The following is a 7027-nucleotide window of genomic DNA, read 5'->3' as shown; positions in this document are numbered from 1 at the left end:
GCATCAGGCCCACGGACTCAAAGACAGAGGCCATCAAGAATGCACCCATACCACAGAATGTGAAGGAGCTGCGTTCGTTCCTGGGACTCCTCAACTATTTCGGTAACTTTCTACCTGGGTTGAACACGTTGTTAGAGCCTTTGCACATGTTGCTACGTAAGGGTGACCACTGGGTTTGGGGCAAATCTCAAGACACAGCCTTTGAGAAGGCCAGGAACCTGCTATGTTCAAATAAGTTACTTTTACACTATGACCCATGTAAACATTTAGTGCTAGCTTGTGATGCCTCATCGTACGGGGTCGGCTGTGTGTTACAGCAAGCCAATGTATCGGGCAACCTCCAACCGGTTGCATACATGTCTAGAAGTCTGTTTAATGCTGAGAGAGCCTATAGTATGGTCGAGAAAGAAGCATTAGCATTTGTATATGGGGTTAAGAAAATGCACCAATAGCTATTTGGACTTCGGTTTGAGCTGGAAACTGACCACAAGTTGCTCATTTCGCTGGTTTCAGAGAGCAAAGATTTAAACACCAATGCTTTATCCCGCATCCAAAGATGGGCATTAACATTATCTGCTTATGACTATGTTATCTGCCACAGACCAGGCACTGAAAACAGCCATCCACCATTACCCACCACTGGGGTTGAAATGGCGCAGCCTGCAGACTTGCTACTAGTCATGGATGCTTTTGAGAGCGAGGGGTCACCCGTCACGTCTCGCCAGATCAGGACCTGTACCAGCCAGGACCCTGTGCTATCTTTAGAAAAGAATTGCGTCCTAAATGGGAACTGGTCGGCCGTTCCCAGGGAAATACAAGATGAAATGAAGCATTTTCACCGACGCAAAGATGAAATGTCCATCCAGTTGGATTGTCTCTTATGGGGTAATCGCGTGGTTTTGCCAAAAAAAGGCAGGGAAACGTTTATATGCGACCTACACAGTTCCCATCCAGGCATTGTCATGATGAAGGCAATTGCCAGGTCGCATGTTTGGTGGCCCGGTATTGACTTGGACTTGGAGTCATGCGTGAATCAGTTCAAGACTTGCTCGCAACTGAGCAATGCACCAAGGGAGGCCCCACTGAGTCTGTGGTCATGGCCCTCCAAACCGTGGTCCAGGATCTACGTAGGCCCCTTTCTAGGAAAGATGTTTTTCGTAGTAGTGGACGCTTACTCCAAATGGATTGAATGCGTAATCATGTCATCCAGCGTGTCCACAGCTACCATTGATAGCCTCCGGGCCATGATCGCCACTCATGGCTTGCCTGACGTACTTGTCAGCGACAATGAACCATGTTTCACCAGCTCGGAATTCAATGAGTTTATGACTTGCAATGGCATCAAACATGTCAGGTCTGCTCCATTTAAGCCCGCGTCTAATGGTCAAGCGGAGCGGGCAGTCCAAACAATCAAGCAGAGCATGAAACGTGTGACGAATGGCTCCCTGCAGACCCGCTTGTCTCGCATTCTGCTCAGTTATTGGACGTGACCCCACTCGCTCACCAGGGTTCCCCTGGAAGAATTGTTAATGAAGAGAGCCCTCAAAACCAGGCTCTCCCTAGTCCACCCGGATCTTAACGATCACGTGGAAACCCGGCGACACCGGCAGAACATGTACCACGATCAGGTGGCTGTTTCACGTGACATTGATGTTAACGACCCTGTGTTTGTCCTGAGTTATGGTCATGGTCCCAAGTGGGTTGCTGGCAATGTTTTAGCCAAGGAAGGGAATAGGGTGTTTATAATCAAACTGTTAAATGGCCAAACATGCAGAAAGCATTTAGATCAGACCAAATTGTGATTTACTGACAACCCTGAACGACTTGAAGAGGACATCACCATCGACGATCCACCAACACACACCCAACCAGCAATCAACCTCGCTGTCAATCACGAGGATGAACCCACTGTTCCTGACAATCCGGTCAGTCCAGCTGCGGTGCATTGCAGGGTTTGAACTTAGACGATCAACCAGGGAGCGAAGGGCTCCGGATCGCCTCAACCTGTAAATAACTTGTACCGAAGCTTTTGGGAGGGGTGGGGGGGGGCGGGCGGGGGGGAGTGATGTTATGTATGTAACTATATAATACTTGCCACCAGAGGGCGTGACTGTTGAAGTCCTAATGGTCACCTGCTCACACGTGCAGGGCCAGTATAAAAGGTTGGCTCCCAAAAAAAAACCAAAAAAGAAAAACACAAAAAAAAAAAACAAAAAAAAAAAGGGGGGGGAAAAAAAAGGGCCTTGTAAATGTCTGGAGTGTCACCCAGGTCGGGTGGCACCGTTTAATGTTTTTATGTTTTGCAGGTAAACTCAAAAGAGTTAAAAGGTTGGCTGCCATATTGTTTCGGCACTCTGGAATTGTAATAAAGAAGACTTAGTTCACACTAAGTTTAGCTCACTGTACTCAGCCTCGTGGAGTTCTTCTATACATAATAGCATCTTTCTGTGCTAAAATCATATAATTCTATGATCTGCTCTGCAGAACATTCAAGCTGAATGGATCGGTATTGGGAAGTTCTGCCTTTGAACTTATGTCATGACATTAGTCACCATTACAATCAACAGGGCAGAGGAGAGCTACAACGAGGCTCATGCCAAACCCGGCACGCTTGTTGAGCATTGTTTAGAAGTTTTAAATAATTCTGCTGCCTTGATCACTTGGAGTATGCTTCACAGAAGGTGTGCTAGATGGTGGTGGTGATTGTATTCTCTGCATAACTGCCTGCTGCCAATCTAACACAATGGCACATGCTCTAACATAACACGATCTTGTTACTTGTGATTGTTAAGGCATTCAAAAGGTGCTAAACAAGCTGTTTGATGCATGGTTGATTTGCTGCTATTAGTGGCTGCAAGGGGAGGACATTCAGTGCTGGTAGCAGGGATGCATCACAACAGAGTCTTGGTGACCACTGATCATTTTTACTGTGCCCTGGATGGTCTAAAGATGTGAACTAAGGCTATGATATTACAACAACAACAACGCTCGTGCCAATGGTGTGATTATATATAAGAGAGATGGTTATTTTTTGTTCGGATAATGATGATGGGATCTCACTGAAATCATGCAGCATGTGGAAGAAACTGGAAGTTGCATGGAATTACAGGAGACAGACAGATAGACAGCCAGTCATCCTTCTCCACGTAACTTCCTGATATCACCAGTCAGAAGTTCTTGAAGCCCGGTTGGAGCAACATGGAACAACACTGTGGCTATTATATGTCACTCTACTCATGGGTTGACATCTGTGAAGGATTTTCCAGTGAAACATGTTCACAGACTTGTATCTCAAGTAGTTGTTAAAGTATTCTCTCAATCTGAATTAATGGTGAAGTTAAATCTTGAATTATTAATACTTATTTCCTTTTCCAATTTTCTCCCTCCACACCTGAATGGACCTACGGGCTGAAATTGGCCTCCTGTGTGCCTGCCTTCAGCACCTCTGGGATGCAAATGGTTTTTCGCCCAGGTGCGGCGAGAACAGCACCGCTCCCTTCCTCCCCCTCCCCCACCCCCCACCGCCCTGCAGAATTGGGTGGGGGTTTTGCAGAGGCACTAAGAGGTAGCGCCTCGCTCCTGCTGGCAGCTCTCCGCTTGGCTGTGCCAGGTGATGATAACGTCACTGCCGTGCGCAGCGCCCCATTACTGCCCCAGAAGAGAAATTCGGGCCACGCCCCCTCACTTACTGCTTGGCGCTGAGAACGATAGCTTTAGCTGTCAAGTTGCAGTCGGGAGTCGGCTGGAGGAACACTATTTAAAGGCGCCATCTTTACCAACAATTTTTGTCGTCCATTACTCTGTAAAGCTTGAAAAGAATGACTAAAAAAGCAATAAAGAAAGGAAAGATAGATCACGAAGGTAAACTTGTGCAAAACATAAAAACAGATAATAAAAGCTTTTACAGATATATAAAACGGAAAAGAGTGACTAATGTAAATGTTGGTCCCTTAGAAGATGAGAAGGGGGATTTAATAATGGGAAATGTGGAAATGGCTGAGACCTTAAACAATTATTTTGCTTCGGTCTTCACAGTGGAAGACACAAAAACCATGCCAAAAATTGCTGGTCACAGGAATGTGGGAAGGGAGGATCTTGAGACAATCACTATCACTAGGGGGGGTAGTGCTGGACAGGCTAATGGGACTCAAGGTAGACAAGTCCCCTGGTCCTGATGAAATGCATCCCAGGGTATTAAAAGAGATGGTGGAAGTTATTGCAGATGCATTCGTTATAATCTACCAAAATTCTCTGGACTCTGGGGAGGTACCAGTGGATTGGAAAGCAGCTAATGTAACGCCTCTGTTTAAAAAAGGGGGCAGACAAAAGGCAGGTAACTATAGGCCGGTTAGTTTAACATCTGTAGTGGGGAAAATGCTTGAAGCTATCATTAAGGAAGAAATAGTGGGACATCTAGATAGGAATAGTGCAATCATGCAGACGCAGCATAGATTCATGAAGGGGAAATCATGTTTAACTAATTTACTGGAATTCTTTGAGGATATAACGAGCATGGTGGATAGAGGTGTACCGATGGATGTGGTGTATTTAGATTTCCAAAAGGCATTCGATAAGGTGCCACACAAAAGGTTACTGCAGAAGATAGAGGTACGTGGAGTCAGAGGAAATGTATTAGCATGGATAAAGAATTGGCTGGTGAACAGAAAGCAGAGAGTCGGGATAAATGGGTCCTTTTCGGGTTAGAAATCGGTGGTTCGTGGTGTGCCACAGGGATCGGTACTTGGACCACAACTGTTTACAATATACAGAGATGACCTGGAAGAGGGGACAGAGTGTAGTGTAACAATATTTGCAGATGACACAAAGATTAGTGGGAAAGTAGGTTGTGTAGAGGACACAGAGAGGCTGCAAAGAGATTTGGATAGGTTAAGCTATTGGGCTAAGGTTTGGCAGATGGAATACAATGTCGGAAAGTGTGAGGTCATCCACCTTGGGGAAAAAAAACAGTAAAAGGGAATATTATTTGACTGGGGAGAAATTACAACATGCTGAGGTGCAGAGGGACCTCGGGGTCTTTGTGCATGAACATTTTGAAACAACTGCCTCCCCGTCGGGGAATTGAACCCCGGTCGCCCGCGTGACAGGCGGGGATACTCACCACTATACTAACGAGGAACTGACAAAATGTTTACGCCCGGTTTCGAACCTGGGACCTTTCACGTGTTAAGCGAATGTGATAACCACCACACGACAGAAACACTGCAACTGCACCTGGTATTCCCAGGCAGTCTCCCATCCAAGTACTGAACCAGGCCTGACTCTGCTTAGCTTCCAAGGTCAGACAAGATCAGGCATTTTCAGACTAGTATGCATGAATCCTAAAATGTTAGTTTGCAGGTGCAGCAGGTAATCAGGAAGGCGAATGGAATGTTGGCCTTCATTGCGAGAGGGATGGAGTACAAAAGCAGGGAGGTCCTTCTGCAACTGTATAGGGTATTGGTGAGGCCACACCTGGAGTACTGCGTGCAGTTTTGGTCACCTTACTTAAGGAAGGATATATTGGCTTTGGAGGGGGTACAGAGACCACTCACTAGGCTGATTCCGGAGATGAGGGCGTTACCTTATGATGATAGATTGAGTAGACTGGGTCTTTACTCGTTGGAGTTCAGAAGGATGAGGGGTGATCTTATAGAAACATTTAAAATAATGAAAGGGATAGACAAGATAGAGGCAGAGAGGTTGTTTCCACTGACAGCCTCAAAATACGGGGGAGCCAATTTAAAACCGAGTTGAGAAGGAATTTCTTCTCCCAGAGGGTTGTGAATCTGTGGAATTCTCTGCCCAGGGAAGCAGTTGAGGCTAGCTCATTGAATGTATTCAAGTCACAGATAGATCGATTTTTAACCAATAAGGGAATTAAGGGTTACAGGGAGCAGGCGGGTAAGTGGAGCTGAGTCCACGGCCAGATCAGCCATGATCTTGTTGAATGGCGGAGCAGGCTCGAGGGGCTAGATGGCCTACTCCTGTTCCTAATTCTTATGTTCTTATGTTCTTATAAACACACAGGCAGATTGGCTGGTGGACAGATTTTAGCAATTTTCACTTCAACGACTGTTCTGCCTCCTAACTATTCCCTTGTATCAATGAGGGCAGGTTTGAAACTACAACATTTATGTTGTTTCACGAGGGCTGTGTTGGCACTCGACTTCCTGCTCCGACGTCACCGTTGGAGGTTACTTAGACGGAGACAAAGGCAGAGACAAAGACACGAGAAAAAAACAGAGGGCAGGGAGCAAGGAGCAAAATGTGGCCAGAGGGAGATGGGCCAACAGGGATGGCAACCCGTTATTCCGGCAGCAGTTTTCCCAAATCAATTTCACTGAGGAATAGCTGAGGCTGCGCTTCAGCAAGGACATGGTCTCAGAGCTCTGCCATCTGCTGAAACCAGACCTCAAGCCTCAGACCAGAGTGAGGACTGCTCTCTCAGTGGCACCATCACGCTCCATTTCTACACCAATGGATCTCTAACATCACCCAGTTTGCCATCCATCGCTCCATCCGCGAGGTCACAGATGCTCTCTACAGAAGGAGAAGTCAATACATTTCCTTCCCCATGACCAGAGAGAAACAGTACGAGCATACGTTTGGCTTCATCAGTATAGCAGGTTTCCCCAAGGTGCAGGGTGCCATTGTCGCTTTGCGAGCACCGCATTGCAATCTTGAGGTCTTCCGTAACTGCAAAAGCTATCACTCACAGAATTTGCAGCTGCTATGCGACCACATATACAGAATCCTCACCGTCAATGCTCGCTATCCTGGCTGCGGTCATAATCCTCCATCCTGTGCCAGACCAGTGTGCCAGATCTCTTCCAGCCAGCACATTAAGCTCGCAGATGGCTGCTTGGAGACAAGGGCTACCCCTCTTCACCTAGCTCATGACTCCCCTCCGCAACCCCCAACACTGCTGCCCAGCACTCATACATCATGGCACCATGTCACCACAGCTCTCCCTTCACTTAAAGGGGTGAGGCTGTGTGATTTTTAAAATTTGGTCCAGTGGACCACC

At 46.8% G+C, this 7027-nt stretch overlaps 1 non-coding gene across 1 annotated transcript; it reads right to left on the bottom strand.

Annotated features, from left to right (window-relative positions):
* Window positions 1-5064: 5064 nt before the first annotated feature.
* On the bottom strand, window positions 5065-5136 carry trnad-guc (transfer RNA aspartic acid (anticodon GUC)). Its single transcript has one exon. It is a non-coding gene; the product is annotated as a tRNA-Asp (tRNA).
* Between the last annotated feature and the right edge of the window lie 1891 nt (window positions 5137-7027).

The sequence above is a fragment of the Pristiophorus japonicus genome, chromosome 1 (assembly GCF_044704955.1).
Source record: "Pristiophorus japonicus isolate sPriJap1 chromosome 1, sPriJap1.hap1, whole genome shotgun sequence".
Lineage (NCBI taxonomy): Eukaryota > Metazoa > Chordata > Chondrichthyes > Pristiophoridae > Pristiophorus > Pristiophorus japonicus.
This window is presented reverse-complemented; position numbering and strand designations above follow the sequence as displayed.